Source organism: Pelophylax lessonae (genome assembly GCF_965119305.1).
Source record: "Pelophylax lessonae genome assembly, chromosome: 11".
Lineage (NCBI taxonomy): Eukaryota > Metazoa > Chordata > Amphibia > Anura > Ranidae > Pelophylax > Pelophylax lessonae.
In genome coordinates this window covers 154,659,390-154,674,400 of record NC_138778.1, presented here as the reverse complement: position 1 = coordinate 154,674,400, position 15,011 = coordinate 154,659,390, and positions in this window count along the sequence as shown.

The following is a 15,011-nucleotide window of genomic DNA, read 5'->3' as shown; positions in this document are numbered from 1 at the left end:
AACAAAGGCAGTGAATGGTAACAACTAGGAATACCACTAGAGGGAGACAAATACAACTACAATGCAAGCAGTAAACTTTGCATTAGGTGTCTAAATTATTATTATTATTATACAGGATTTATATAGCGCCAACAGTTTTACGCAGTGTTTTACAATATAAAAGGGAGACAATACAGTTACAATACAATAACATACAAGAGGGTTAGGATGACCATGATCAGAAGAGCTTATTCTAATAGTCTAAACATAAAGAATGAAGCATATTATATATAAAAAAAGGGCAAATCCAGAAACATGAATCTATAACTTGAGGTCATTTACTAACTTTTAGGTTAAAATCCTCATAAATGGTATGGCAAATGTATGTGCTGAACAATGATTGGGCTAAAGTGGGGTTTCAGAAATAGAAGTGTTAAACATCTTGGAGAACAAACCACAGATCTTCTGTGGATGTCGGCTGCCTCAAATCCATCTTTTCTTGTAATGCCAGACAGACTCTATGATGATCAGGGATCTGTGAGGGCCACACCATCACTTCCAGGACTTCTTGTTCTTTTTTTACACTAAAGATAGATTGTCCTGCTCCAGAATAAATTTTGGGGCCAATCACACGCCTCTCTGATGGTATGGAACGATGGATAAGTATCTGCCTGTATTTCTCAGCATTGCAGACACCATTGATCCTGACCAAATCTCCAACTCCAATTGCAGAAATGCAGCCCCAAACTTGCAAGGAACCTCCACCATGCTTCACTGTTGCCTGCAGACACTCGTTTTTGTACCATTCTCCAGCCCTTCGGGGAACAAACTGCCTCCTGCTACAGCCAAATATTTCTAATTTTGACTCATCAGTCCTGATCACCTGCTGCCATTTGTTTGCACCCCAGTTTCTATGTTTTCATGCATAGTTGAGTCGCCTAGTCTTGTTTCCACATCGGAGATGTGGCTTTTTGGTTGCAATTCTTCCATTTCTGGCCAGACTTCTCCAGACAGTAGATGCAGCATATGTGCAGGAACCTGCTACAGTATATGTGTGGGAACCTGCCGCAGTATATGTGTGGGAACCTGCCGCAGTATATGTGCAGGAACCTGCTGCAGTATATGTGTGGGAACCTGCCGCAGTATATGTGTGGGAACCTGCCGCAGTATATGTGCAGGAACCTGCTGCAGTATATGTGTGGGAACCTGCCGCAGTATATGTGTGGGAACCTGCCGCAGTATATGTGCAGGAACCTGTCGCAGTATATGTGCGGGAACCTGTCGCAGTATATGTGCGGGAACCTGCCGCAGTATATGTGGGGGAACCTGCTGCAGTATATGTGCGGGAACCTGCTGCAGTATATGTGCAGGAACCTGTCGCAGGATATGTGCGGGAACCTGCAGCAGTATATGTATGGGAACCTGCTGCAGTATATGTGCGGGAACCTGCTGCAGTATATGTGCGGGAACCTGCAGCAGTATATGTGCGGGAACCTGCAGCAGTATATGTATGGGAACCTGCCGCAGTATATGTGCGGGAACATGTCGCAGTATATGTGCAGGAACCTGCCCTAGTATATGTGTGGGAACCTGCCGCAGTATGTGTACAGGAAACAGCTGCAGTATATGTGCGGGAACCTTCTGCAGTATATGTGCGGGAACCTGCTGCAGTATATGTGCGGGAACCTTCTGCAATATATGTGCGGGAACCTGTTGCAGTATATGTGCGGGAACCTGCCGCAGTATATGTGCGGGAACCTGCCACAGAATATGTGCGGGAACCTGCCACAGAATATGTGCAGGAACCTGCCGTAGTATATGTGCGGGAACCTGATGCAGTATATGTGCGGGAACCTGCCGCAGTATATGTGTGGGAACCTGTCGCAGTATATGTGCGGGAACCTGCCGCAGTATATGTGCGGGAACCTGCCACAGTATATGTGCGGGAACCTTCTGCAGTATATGTGCGGGAACCTGCCGCAGTATATGTGCGGGAACCTGCCACAGTATATGTGCGGGAACCTGCCGCAGTATATGTGCGGGAACCTTCTGCAGTATATGTATGGGAACCTGTCGCAGTATATGTGCGGGAACCTGCCGCAGTATATGTGCGGGAACCTGCCGCAGTATATGTGCGGGAACCTTCTGCAGTATATGTATGGGAACCTGTCGCAGTATATGTGCGGAAACCTGCTGCAGTAAATGTGCGGGAACCTGCCACAGAATATGTGCAGGAACCTGCCGTAGTATATGTGCGGGAACCTGCCGCAGTATATGTGTGGGAACTTGTCGCAGTATATGTGCGGGAACCTGCCGCAGTATATGTGCGGGAACCTGTCGCCACCTGTGTTGTATGAAGAAATGTGAGGGTCAGCGGCGCTGCCTAGGGAGAGGGGCCAATTAAGTCACCACAAATATCAAGGTGTGCAGTGCATGTAAGAATTAGGTAGAAGATGTAAATAAAGTGTCCTAGTGCAAAAATAACATAAATGCAACCAAATACATATAAAAATGTATTCAATAAATATAAAGTGTTTGGATATACACACTTCTAAAGAATATATATAAAGAAGTAGATAAAAATATCTTAGTGCTGTGAAGTATAATAAAGTGTCTTAGTGTCGTGAATTATTATTAACAATCAATTTTATATGCAGGTAATTCCTAAATCACAGATGGGACGTATAAGTAAACGATAAGTGACGTATAAGTAAAGTGCAGTTAGTGTTGGGATAAGCCCCAAGACCGTGTATAAAAATATATAGTGATCATACAATACAATGAATAAATGTAAAATAAATACATATAGATAAATATAAATACAAATAGTGAGTGTTGGTATGGGTGCCAGACCAGTGCTCATAACACACTAAATAGTCCATGCAGGTCTTTTCACTAAGAGCGATGGTGATGATACTCCTCCGCAGTGGTAGTGAGCCAGGTGAGGTGGGGGTGCTTGTGATCTCTGCAGTTGTGAATACACTCACCGGAAATAATCACCTCCAAGGGGGTAGCTCACCCAAATATAACATCCTCTTAGTAGCAGGTGTACATCAAGGGGTGTGACATGCGCACATGGGGAACGGGAAAAGAGGGCCACAATAGCTTGATACCGTTTAGATAAATGTTTTATTAAAGTAAAAGCAAGGTACTCACAAATGAATGATAAATCACAAGAGGTGCAATGTGTATGCGTTCCAAATGCCGGAAACCGGAAGTGACGTAATGGCGCTAGACACGTTTCGTCATCTGACGTCTTCAGAAACGGTACAGTGTTGCTTGATTGCGTAATTGTCAAAACTATGACAGCGCTGAAAGCTAAAAATTGGCCTTGCCAGGAAAGGGGTTAAAGTGTCCGGTATTGAAGTGGTTAAAAACTCAGTCCACCCATATTGGCACTCTCCCCCATATAATGTGGGAGTGTCCCAGTCTGATGAGTTACTGATACATGGTCTTCCAAATTATTTCCTCCATCACGGGTTGTTTGACGTCGCCGCCTGATCACGGTGTGGCGATGCTCAATTTGGGTATAGACCGATTTTCACCACAAGCGAGACAGGTAGTATGCCACATACTCCAATAACATACTCCAAAACTGGGGCTCTCAAAACTCTCCTAACTTATCAAACGTTAAAACTTTGGTGAATCGCATCCATACCTTTGAACGTTTATTAGCTATCAACCGCGGGACTTGCAAATCCTTCGATGACCAGTGGACTATGTGGCATGATGCCAACCTTCCTAGAATACCTTTGTGAATGATCTAGTGTTATCCTTTTGTGTTCCTTACATCCTTATCACGAGTGGGTATGGGCCTGCGCTCCCCCTTCCCGCACAGTTTGCGCACAGATGGGGGTGCGGGGGTCGACGCAGCTCCGATCGGCTCCTTCTTGCCCACTATGTCATCCAAAGATGTAAGCTCACGTATTGCTGCACTGTTTGTATGCACGTTATGACATTTGCTATTTTGTACTGTTTTGAAGCATTGTACATTACACTGGTATTTGTTGTTGTTATTTTTGAAAATCAATAAAAATTTATTGAACAAAAAAACTTTCAATCACTTGGTATATGATAGAGTGTTATAACTCTCAGGTTGGTGAGAAATCTGTGTCCTGGCTCTGTAGGTTGGTAGAAAATCCCTGAACTCTTAGATGGGAAAGATTAGAATTATGGCAGGAAGATTTCATTGTACAAATATCCAACAGCTAGAAGAAGCCAGTGCTGACTCTAACAGGCTCCATGTATAACATAATAGGACTTTTGGGCTGACAAACTAATAATATAAGAAGGAATTAAAAAATACCCTTGTGCATATACAGTAAATGATCTTTTCAATTTCACATACCTAGCCTAACACAATTTATTAAGTTAATGTTTTAATGCATCTCCTTTTTCAATCCTAATTTTGATTATGTAGCAGTAGCACAGATCTCTTGTGAACACCTGCATCTGGAGTCACTCTGTTTCCACTCTTTTTTTCATTCTAATTATATAATTTTCATGTGTGCATTGACTCAGAATGAAAAATGATTTTGCTCATCAGCAAAGTTTTTCTTGCACAGTAAGCTAATGGTAAAGTTTCAATGCAGAGATTTATTTGGGGCACAGCCTTAAGTTCCTGCTTAATAAATGCATTCATAGAGAAGAAAATAAAAAATTTGCTTTCAGTTGCATTTGCAATATTATGTTCTTTATGTTGCTTAAAATAGACCTGCTTTTCGAAGCAAGACAAAAAAAAAAAAAAAAAAAGTCAAAATCTTTAACTAATACTTTAAGAATGACAACAGTAATCTTAAAAAAAACTGCACCGCACCTCCACCCAATATCTATAAAATCCATTCACCAGATACTTTGACCATTCAGTAAGTAGGAAGTCAAAGCATGCTTAGTAATACTGCTCCATGGTCACCTGCTGCTCTCCTTCAGATTGTACCCACTACAGGTAAGGGTATGCCTGATTCTCCCTCTTTGTGCTCCTGATCCATAACGCAATCGGATCTTACATAGTCACATAGTTGCATAGTAGTTGAGGTTGAATAAAGACAACAGTTCATCCAGTTCAACCTGTGTAGGTGTGTATGGCCGTAATCATCTCACATACCACTGAATGTTCTGATCCTTGAGATGTACTTTTGAAAAAAAGAGTCTTTTGAAAGCCACCATACTTCCTGCAGAAACCACCTCTTGTGGTAGAGAATTCCACAATCTTGTAGATCTAACAGTAAAGAACCCCCTGCGTTGCCTGAGGTTAAAACGCTTCTCCTCTAATCGCATTGTATGTCCTCGAGTCCTGAACAGCTTTTTTTCTATGCTGAGATCACCATTGAGGTATTTATAAATTGCTATCATGTCCCCTCTCAGGCGTCTCTTCTCCAGGGAGAATAAATTAAGCGATTGTAGACGCTCTTCATAATTAAGGTCCTCCAATCCCCTAATTAGTTTAGTTGCCCTTCTCTGGACTCTCTCCAGCTCCAACAAATCCCTCCTGAGGACTGGCGACCAGAACTGGACAAAATACTCCAGATGCAGTCAGACCAGAGTTTTATAAAGTGGTAGGATTATAGTTTTATCTCTGGAATACATCCCCTTCCTTATGCATGCTAATATTCTGCCGGCTTTGACATTGCATGCTATTGCCTAGTCTATCCTCTACCAAGACTCCCAGATCTTTCTCCATTCCTGACTCCCCCAAAGGATCCCCCCTAAAGTTTATTGTGCTTTTATGTTTTTAGTCCCCAAGTGTAAAACCTTACACTTCTCCACCAGTGGCGGCTGGTGCTCAAAATTTGGGGGGGGGGGGGGGGCGCAAACAGAAAAATGTAATAGGCATTGCTTTGCGGCAAAAAACGCTGTAAAAAATTGCGTGACTTTGAGGTCACAAAAGTGTGAAAGGGGCCTTCGGTAATTAGGGTATAGTGTGCCCCCTTTCAATGCAGAGAGACCAGCGTGCTCCCTTTCAATGCACAGTGTCCAGCGTGCCCCCTTTCAATGCACAGTGACCAGCGTGCCCCCTTTTCAATGCACAGTGACCAGCGTGCCCCCTTTAATGCAGAGACCAGTATACATGCCCCCTTCAATGCAGTGACAAGCGTACATGCCCCCTTCAATGCAGAGACCAGCGTACATGCCCCCTTCAATGCAGTGACAAGCGTACATGCCCCCTTCAATGCAGAGACCAGCGTACATGCCCCCTTCAATGTAGTGGCCAGCGTACATGCCCCCTTCAATGTAGTGACCAGTATACATGCCCCCTTCAATGTAGTGACCAGCGTACATGCCCCCTTCAATGTAGTGACCAGCGTACATGCCCCCTTCAATGTAGTGACCAGCATACATGTCCCCTTCAATGTAGTGACCAGCATACATGCCCCCTTCAATGTAGTGACCAGCATACATGCCCCCTTCAATGTAGTGACCAGCGTACATGCCCCCTTTAATTTAGTGACCAGCTTACATGCCCCCTTCAATGTAGTGTCCAGCGTACATGCCCCCTTCAATGTAGTGACCAACGTACATGCCCCCTTCAATGCAGTGACCAGCATACATGCCGCCTTCAATGCAGAGACCAGCGTGCATGCCCCCTTCAATGCAGAGACCAGTGTGCGTGCCCCCTTCAATCCAGTGCACTTACCTGGATCATCATCATCAGCAGCAGCATCGGCGGCGGCGGTGGCGCGGCTTCTCCTCAGTCCCCTGGCGCGTCTCCTCGGGTCCTCCCGCTCCCGCCTCCTCCTCGGCCAATAGCACGGGGTTTGCCTTGCGGCCAATCAGGAATCAGGTATTAGACCCACTCCCTGATTGGTCGGGAGGAGGATCCATGTGACAATAGCGAATTTTTATTACCTATTGTCACACAATGGGTGGACAATAGGCATCCCCCTATCAGGGCTTTCAGGTGATGCAAAAAAAAAGCCCCATAGATCTCAATGCGTCCGGCGCCCCTGCATGCAGATTAGGGGGCCGGACGCATGGATAGGGGGGGGCGGCGCCCCTGCGTCCCCAACACACCGGCCGCCACTGTTCTCCACATTAAACCTTATTTGCCATGTCGTTGCCCACTCTGTTATTTTGTCCAGGTCATTCTGTAAGATATCTGCTTCATGCTGTGCAGTTATTGCCCTGCCCAATTTTGTGTCCTCTGTCATCTTCTTACCGATATCCCTGCTCAAGTGAGGACAATGGATCAGACAATCATATAGGGAATGGATGGACTCAGAAGACTTGTGACTATCCAAAACTAATGTTAAAGTGATTGTAAAGTCTCGTGTTTCTGCACTTAGTTATTGCTCCACGATCCTCAAGCCTCTGCTGCATGCATCTGGCAGCAACACAGGTCAGGAACAGCATGCAACTCCGGGACTTATACCATTCCCTACTTTCAAGAGTGTTGAGCAGGAGGTGCAAGGGGAGCCCTGTCATCTACTCGGTCTCCACCAGGTACTTGATAGCAGCCATATGACTGAGAAAAGTTCTGGAGTTCTGCCTAAGTTGTGGAATGGGAGTACAAACAAAGTGGCAGGTGCATCCTTACCTGTAATGAGTACAGCACTATGCAAAAAAAGGATAGAAAGTCCTTGAAAACTGTCTGCATGTGTGCTATTATTGTCACTTCCTAAATTACACTGTATTGTCAAAAGTATTGGGACGCCTGCCTTTACACGCACATGAACTTTAATGGCATCCCAGTCTTAGTCCATAGGGTTCGATATTGGATTGGCCCACCCTTTGCAGCTATAACAGCTTCAACTCCTCTGGGTAGCTGTCCACAAGGTTTAAGAGTGTGTATATGGGAATGTTTGAACATTCTTCCAGAAGCACATTTTGTGAGGTCAGGCACTGATGTTGGACAAGAAGGCCTGGCTTGCAGTCTCCGCTCTAATTCATCCCAAAGGTTTTCTATCGGGTTGAGGTGCAGGCCAATCAAGTTCCTCCACCCCAAACTCGCTCATCCATGTCTTTATGGACCTTGCTTTGTACACTGGTGCGCAGTCATGTTGGAAAAGGAAGGGGCCATCCCCAAACTGTTCCCACAAAGTTTGGAGCATGAAATTGTTCAAAATGTCTTTGTATGCTGATGCTTTACGATTTCCCTTCACTGGAACTAAGGGGTCAAGCCCAACCCCTGAAAAACAACCCCACATCATAATCCTCCCTCCACCAAATGATTTGGACCAGTGCATAAAGCAAGGTCCATAAAGACATGGATGAACGAGTTTGGGGTGGAGGAACTTCACTGGCCTTTCACTGGAACTAAAGGGTCAAGCACAACTCCTGAAAAACAACCTCACACCATAATGGGGTTTGGGGTGGAGGAACTTGAATGGCCTGCACAGAGTCCTGACCTCAACCCGATAGAACACTTTTGGGATGAATTGGAGCGGAGACTGTGAGCCAGGCCTTCTCGTCCAACATCAGCGCCTGACCTCACAAATGCACTTCTGGAAGAATGGTCAAACATTCCCATAGACACACTCCTAAACCTTGTGAACAGCCTTCCCAGAAACTGCAATATTATAGCTGGGCCAACTCAATATTGGAGACTGAGACAAAGTCTGGGATGCCATTAAAGTTCATGTGCGTGAAAGGCAAGCGTCCCAATACTTTTGACAATATAGTGTACGTTTCTTTAATAGGTAAAGGATGGTGAGCAAACTAAAAAGGAAATATTGATGAAAAGATGTTGAGAGGAACTGAAGGCAACAGAAAAAAGAAAAACAGACAACACAGAAAAGGATAAAAATGAATATATACCAGAAAATGTATAAAACAATATAACAGTACCTCTAATAACAGTGAACAAAATATATTATATAAAAAATAGGGTCAATATAAATATCCCAACATTGTGAGTGGGCAGACAACAGAAGAATTTCTTGATTCCCACAGTTCGAAAGAAGCACTGTAATCATAATTTAGGCTTATTCTTGTTCACCGTGGAGATCCAAATAACTATTATTACTAAAAATTCACATTCATATCTAGGCTAAATAACCTCACTATTAATAGAATAATACTTCAATTTGCATTACAACGTCAAGGTCTAATTTATCCTCTTTAATTTCTTTTGGGTTCCTTGTTCAGCTTCTCCCAGAGAGATTTGGTGGGTGCCATTAAAATGATAAATATGAATATTTCTCCAAACATAATAGTTCATATTGAACAAATTTGCATATCAATGTCTGTGGTGGAGGGTGGGAGCGCTGTGGCACTTTTATTTCTTGCAGGAAAGAAGAGTAGTTGGTTGGGAAAATCTATCCCTGCTCACCTTTTTAATCTCTTGTGGAACAGTATTAGCTCTCACAATTTTTTTGCAATATTTACAAATTTGTCATGCTTTACAACAGCAATCATGTTCCCTACTCTTGATTTATAACCAATCCTTCATTTTTTTTAATGGTTGTACCTCTGTGTACAACCAAGAGAGGCTTGGTTGGAGACCTTTACTCTATTCAGGGGCTGACTGGCAACTTTCGGCCCAGGGGGCAAGTACAAACCAGAGGCCCATGGTGCAGTGACTAGGCCCCCCCCAACTCTCCCTCTGCCTGGCCTCCTCCTGACCCCCATTCCAGGCTAAAGCTCCACTCCAGGTACTCTCTACTCACCCGACTGAATCTGGCAGGCAGGGGGCATTTGGGGGGGACCTGGGATAGCTCGGTTGGGGCTGGCTGGGGGATGAGAGTCTCCAGTGGGGCAGGAACCGGCCTCTACTCAGACACAGTTTACACCATCCATGCTGGAGGGGGGGGGGGGGGTTGGGGGCCTGCGCTCTGTCCTTGTCTTCATCCTGCACTCAGTAGGTCAGCGGTGGGGACTTTTTACTTCTCTTTACCAGGAATCCATTAGGCATGTCTGTGGCAGAAGCAGTGCAGCCTTTTTATGGGGCATCAGAGCAGCCCAGGGGGCAATTGCCCCCCTGCCTGGACTCTATTGCACTGGTGGTTACCAGTTCTAAGATAAACCTGTGCTGTGGGGATTGGTGGAAAAAGGCCATAGGGGATTTTGATGAGAACCAGTGGACAGTCGCATGGGAAGCTGTACCTAATGTATCCCTATCTCCATCTCACAAACTTTCACTGTTATTCAATTTACACAGGGTAAACTATACTCCCCAAAAATGATATGCCTGGGGCAGGGCTAATTCTCCTAGCTGATGCTCTAGAGAAGTTGGTACACTGATACACATGTTATTGTGTGTTATATACACATGTCCTTAGTTTTTAGATACTGGACTTCCATTTTTCAAACTATTCATGATAAATGCTCCATCACATTAGAACCTAAATTTGCCCTTCTCGGTGTAATCCCTGAGTAATCCCGCATCCAAATGACTGATTATACGTTTATTTTATCCTGTTCATAAACTCATCGCACAATGCTGATTGTCTCCTGGTCCTCCTACTTTCTCACAATGGTGTGCCTCTGTCAATGCTACTCTAGAGAGAAATTTACATACCACCACTGAGGTTGTCATAAAAAGTTTAAAAAAATGTGATCTCTTTGGTGGACCTGCCCAGTGCTAAACTGCTTCTGATCCAAAGTTATTCCCCTTTTCCATGCATTATTCGGGATACACCTTTCTAGATACCCCTGGCTAACATTATTGCATTTCAAACCTCAAGTTCAAACGGAATAATTTCATCCTTTTAGCTTCTAAAATGACCATAGCCAGGGCATTGAAGAAACAATTGCCCCACTTCTCCGATGATCAATCCTGAATGGATAGTTTTTTGGTGAAAAAACTGTTTTCTAACAACCATACCAAATTTTGCAAAATCATGGACCCCTGGATCGCATACCGCCATCCAACTCTAGCTGTGTAACCTGGACCCTTATTGATCAAGCTTTTAACAATATAATGCACACCCCCCCCCCTCCCTGTTTCCCACCCTACCCTATATCTTCTTACTTCTTCACTTCTTCCCTCTCCTCCCTCTCACCATCTTTCCATTTCATCATATCCATGCTTTTTTTTTCTCTCCTTTTCTAGTTGCATATATGTCCTAACTTTGACTGGTCCTCCCTGTTGAGCACCAGATAGATGACTCTGTTTCTGTGTTTGAAAATGTTTTGAATGATGACATGACGTTGTTAAAGCGGAGTTCCGGCCTGAAAAAAAAATTTAGATAAAAATACCCCCGGGACAGTCAGGGCTAGTGCATTTCTGAATGGATAGCCTCTGAACTGTCCCAGGTTACCTTTTAGAAGAAATAATTACCTTGAAAATTTCTTCTCCAGCGCTGCCATCTCAGGTGTGGGCAGCTGAAGCTTCGGTGTCCTCTTCAGGCCCGGAATGCCCTGCAACGACCCTGCTCGTCACTTCCGGGGCAGGCCTGTTATCCCTGCACAGCTTGTGGGCATGCCCAGAAGCTGTTCAGCAGGAAATGACGCGCCTGTGCCTAAACTGACGAGCAGGGCCAGTGCAGGCGCTTTGACTCCTGGGAGTGATAATGTTCAGATCCCAGGAATCAACGCAAGCAGGAAGAGACGGCGCGGGCCGCAGAGGGAGGAAGAGGAAGTAAGGTAAGTATATTTTCTTTAAAAACAAGGTAAGTGAATAAAAAAAAAAAAAAAAATTATCCAATTGTTTTACAGGTAATTTAGAGCAAGCGGACAGTGAAAAAAAAAATGTTCAGGGTGGAACTCTGAATGACAAATATTGTATTGTTTACTGCACTCAGGTGCTATGTACTGGCACATCTGTCTAATGCACTGTCATTAAACCTTGAAAGATTCAATAAACGCTTTGAAACATAAAAAATGTGGTCTCCCTAGTTATCATCTCCTACCTTCGTTTCACCCACCAGTTATTGTACATTTACATTTACATTGTGTATACTGTACATGCAACTCTAACCATCTACTCTCTGTACCTCTTTTGCTGTACACTGAGCAGTTTGATACATATGATAATATAATTGTCATACTGTATCTAGATCTGATTTGTTTGGTTCTGAATGTTGTTGGTCTGTGTATAGAATGGTCTGTACTTTACTCTCATTTTCTATTTTGTGTGCTCTTTTTGTACTTTATGCATACTAAAAACCTTAATAAATATTTATATTTTTTATATTTATATAATATTTGTATATTTTTTTATATTTATATAATATTTTTATATTTTTTATATTTATATGATGTAAAAAAAAAAAATACCCTTAGACAGGGAGCATCAGCCACAGTCTTGAAGGTGTCTACTAACTATTGAATGTTTCCCATCCTGACAAATGTTCTCCACCCTAATGACTTATTTAGCTTCCTTTTTATCTATCCTATCTTCTGTCATCAACCTTTGTAGTCCTATTTCAATTGGTCTTATTTTTTCATCTCCTTTGATTTCTTTCAAAACTTTTTTTTATAATGTTCTTAAATTTGTAACTTTTGTATGTTGCATTTGTTTTGCATGCAATCAAGTGTTTCTCGTTTAAAATAAGGGTTTTTACCAGTCTAAAACAGCCATCCTCAATGTTTTTTAACATGGAGAAATCTTTGAAATAACATTTCCAGCTAATAATTACTTTATCTACAGCTTATTGTACATTAGTGTGATGGCCAGTGGGAAGAATGCTCCTTATATTGGTTGTCAGTGAGGTGAATGCCCCTCTATATTGGCGGTCAGTGGGAAGAATGCCCCTTACATTGGCGATCAGTGGGAAGAATGCCCCTTACATTGGCGGTCAGTGGGAAGAATGTCTCCTTACATTGGCGGTCAGTGGGAAGAATGCCCCTTACATTGGTGGTCAGTGGGAAGAATGTTCCTTACATTGGTGGTCAGTGGGAAGAATGGCCCTTACATTGGCGGTCAGTGGGAAGAATGTTCCTTACATTGGTGGTCAGTGGGAAGAATGCCCCTTACATTGGCGGTCAGTGGGAAGAATGCCCCTTACATTGGTGGTCAGTGGGAAGAATGCTCCTTACATTGGTGGTCAGTGGGAAAAATGTCCCTTACATTGGCGGTTAGTTTAAAGAATGTCCCTTATATTGGTGGTCAGTGGGAAGAATGCTCCTTACATTGGCGGTCAGTGGGAAGAATGCTCCTTACATTGGCGGTCAGTGGGAAGAATGCTCCTTACATTGGTGATCAGTGGGAAGAATGCTCCTTACATTGGCGGTCAGTGGGAAGAATGAGTCTTACATTGGCGGTCAGTGGAAAGAATGTCCCTTACATTGGTGGTCAGTGGGAAGAATGTCCCTTACATTGGTGGTCAATGGGAAGAATGCTCCTTACATTGGCGGTCAGTGGGAAGAATGAGTATTACATTGGCGGTCAGTGGAAAGAATGTCCCTTACATTGGCGGTCAGTGAATAGAATGTCCCTTACATTGGCAGTCAGTGGAAAGAATGTCCCTTACATTGGCGGTCAGTGGGAAGAATGCTCCTTACATTAGTGGTCAGCGGAAAGAATGCACCTTACATTGGTGATTTGCCCCTTACGTTTGTGGTAATTAAGAAGAATGCAGCATACATTGGCGGTCAGTGGGAAGGATACCCCTTACATTGGCGGTCAGTGGGATAAATGTCCCTTACATTGGCGGTCAGTGAGAAGAATGCACCTTACATTTGTTGCAATTGGGAAGAATGTTCCTTACATGTGTTGTCAGTGGATAGAATGCACCTTACATTTGTGGTATGCCCCTTACATTTGTGGTAATTTTGAGGAACGCCCCTTACATTGGTGGTTAGTGGTCAGTGGGAAAAATGCACCTTACATTGGTGATATGCCCCTTACGTTTGTGGTAATTGGAAAGAATGCTTCCCACATTTGTGGTAATTGGGAAGAATGCTCCTTACATTCGTGGTCAGTGGGAAGAATGCTCCTTACCTTCGTGGTCAGTGGGAAGAATGCTTCTTACATTTGTGGTCAGTCGGAAGAATGATCCTTACATTCGTGGTCAGTGGGAAGAATACACCTTACATTTGTGGTACGCCCCTTACAGTTGTGGTAATTTGGAAGAATGCTCCTTACATTTGTGGTCAGTGGGAAGAATGCAACTTACATTTGTGGTATGCCCCTCTCATTTGTGGTAATTGGGAAGAATGCTCCTTACATTTGTGGTAATTTGGAAGAATGCACCTTATATTTGTGGTACATCCCTTGCATTTGTGGTAATTAGGAAAAATGCACCTTATATTTGTGGTATGCCCCTTAGATTTGTTGTCAGCAGGAAGAATGCCCCTTACATTTGTGGTAATTGGGAAGAATGCTTCTCACATTTGTGGTGATTGGGACGAATTCTCCTTACATTTGTGGTATGCCCCTCACATTTGTGGTGATTGGGACAAATTCTCCTTACATTTGTGGTATGCCCCTCACATTTGTGGTGATTGGGACAAATTCTCCTTACATTTGTGGTATGCCCCTCACATTTGTGGTGATTGGGAAGAATGCTCCTTACCTTTGTGGTATGCTCCTAACATTTGTGGTCAGTGGGAAGAATGCTAGCTACATAGGTGGTCAGTGGGAAGAATGCTCCTTACATTTGTGGTCAGTGGGAAGAATGCTGCTCACATTTGTGGTATGCCCCTCACATTTGTGGTAATTGCAAGAATGCCTCTTACATTTGTGGTCAGTGGGAAGAATGCACTTTACATTTATGGTATGCCCCTTACATTTGTGGTAAATAGAAAGAATGCTCCTTACATTTATGGTAATTGGGAAGAATGCACCTTAAATTTTTGGTATGCCCCTTACATTTGTGGTAATTGGAAATAATGCTCCTTACATTTGTGGTCAGTGGGAAGAATGCTCCTTACATTTATATAATGCCCATTTATTTTTATGGTACTTGGGAAGAATGCACCTTACATTTGTGGTAATTGGGAAGAATGCAGCTTACATTTGTGGTATGGCCCTTACATTTGTGGTCAGTGGGAAGAATGCACATTACATTTGTGGTATGGCCCTTACATTTGTGGTCAGTGGGAAGAATGCACCTTACATTTGTGCCAATTGGGAAGAAAGCTCCTTATATTTGTGGTCAGTGGGAAGAATGCCCCCTTTATAAATTGCTGGAAAAAATGATTGGCATCAG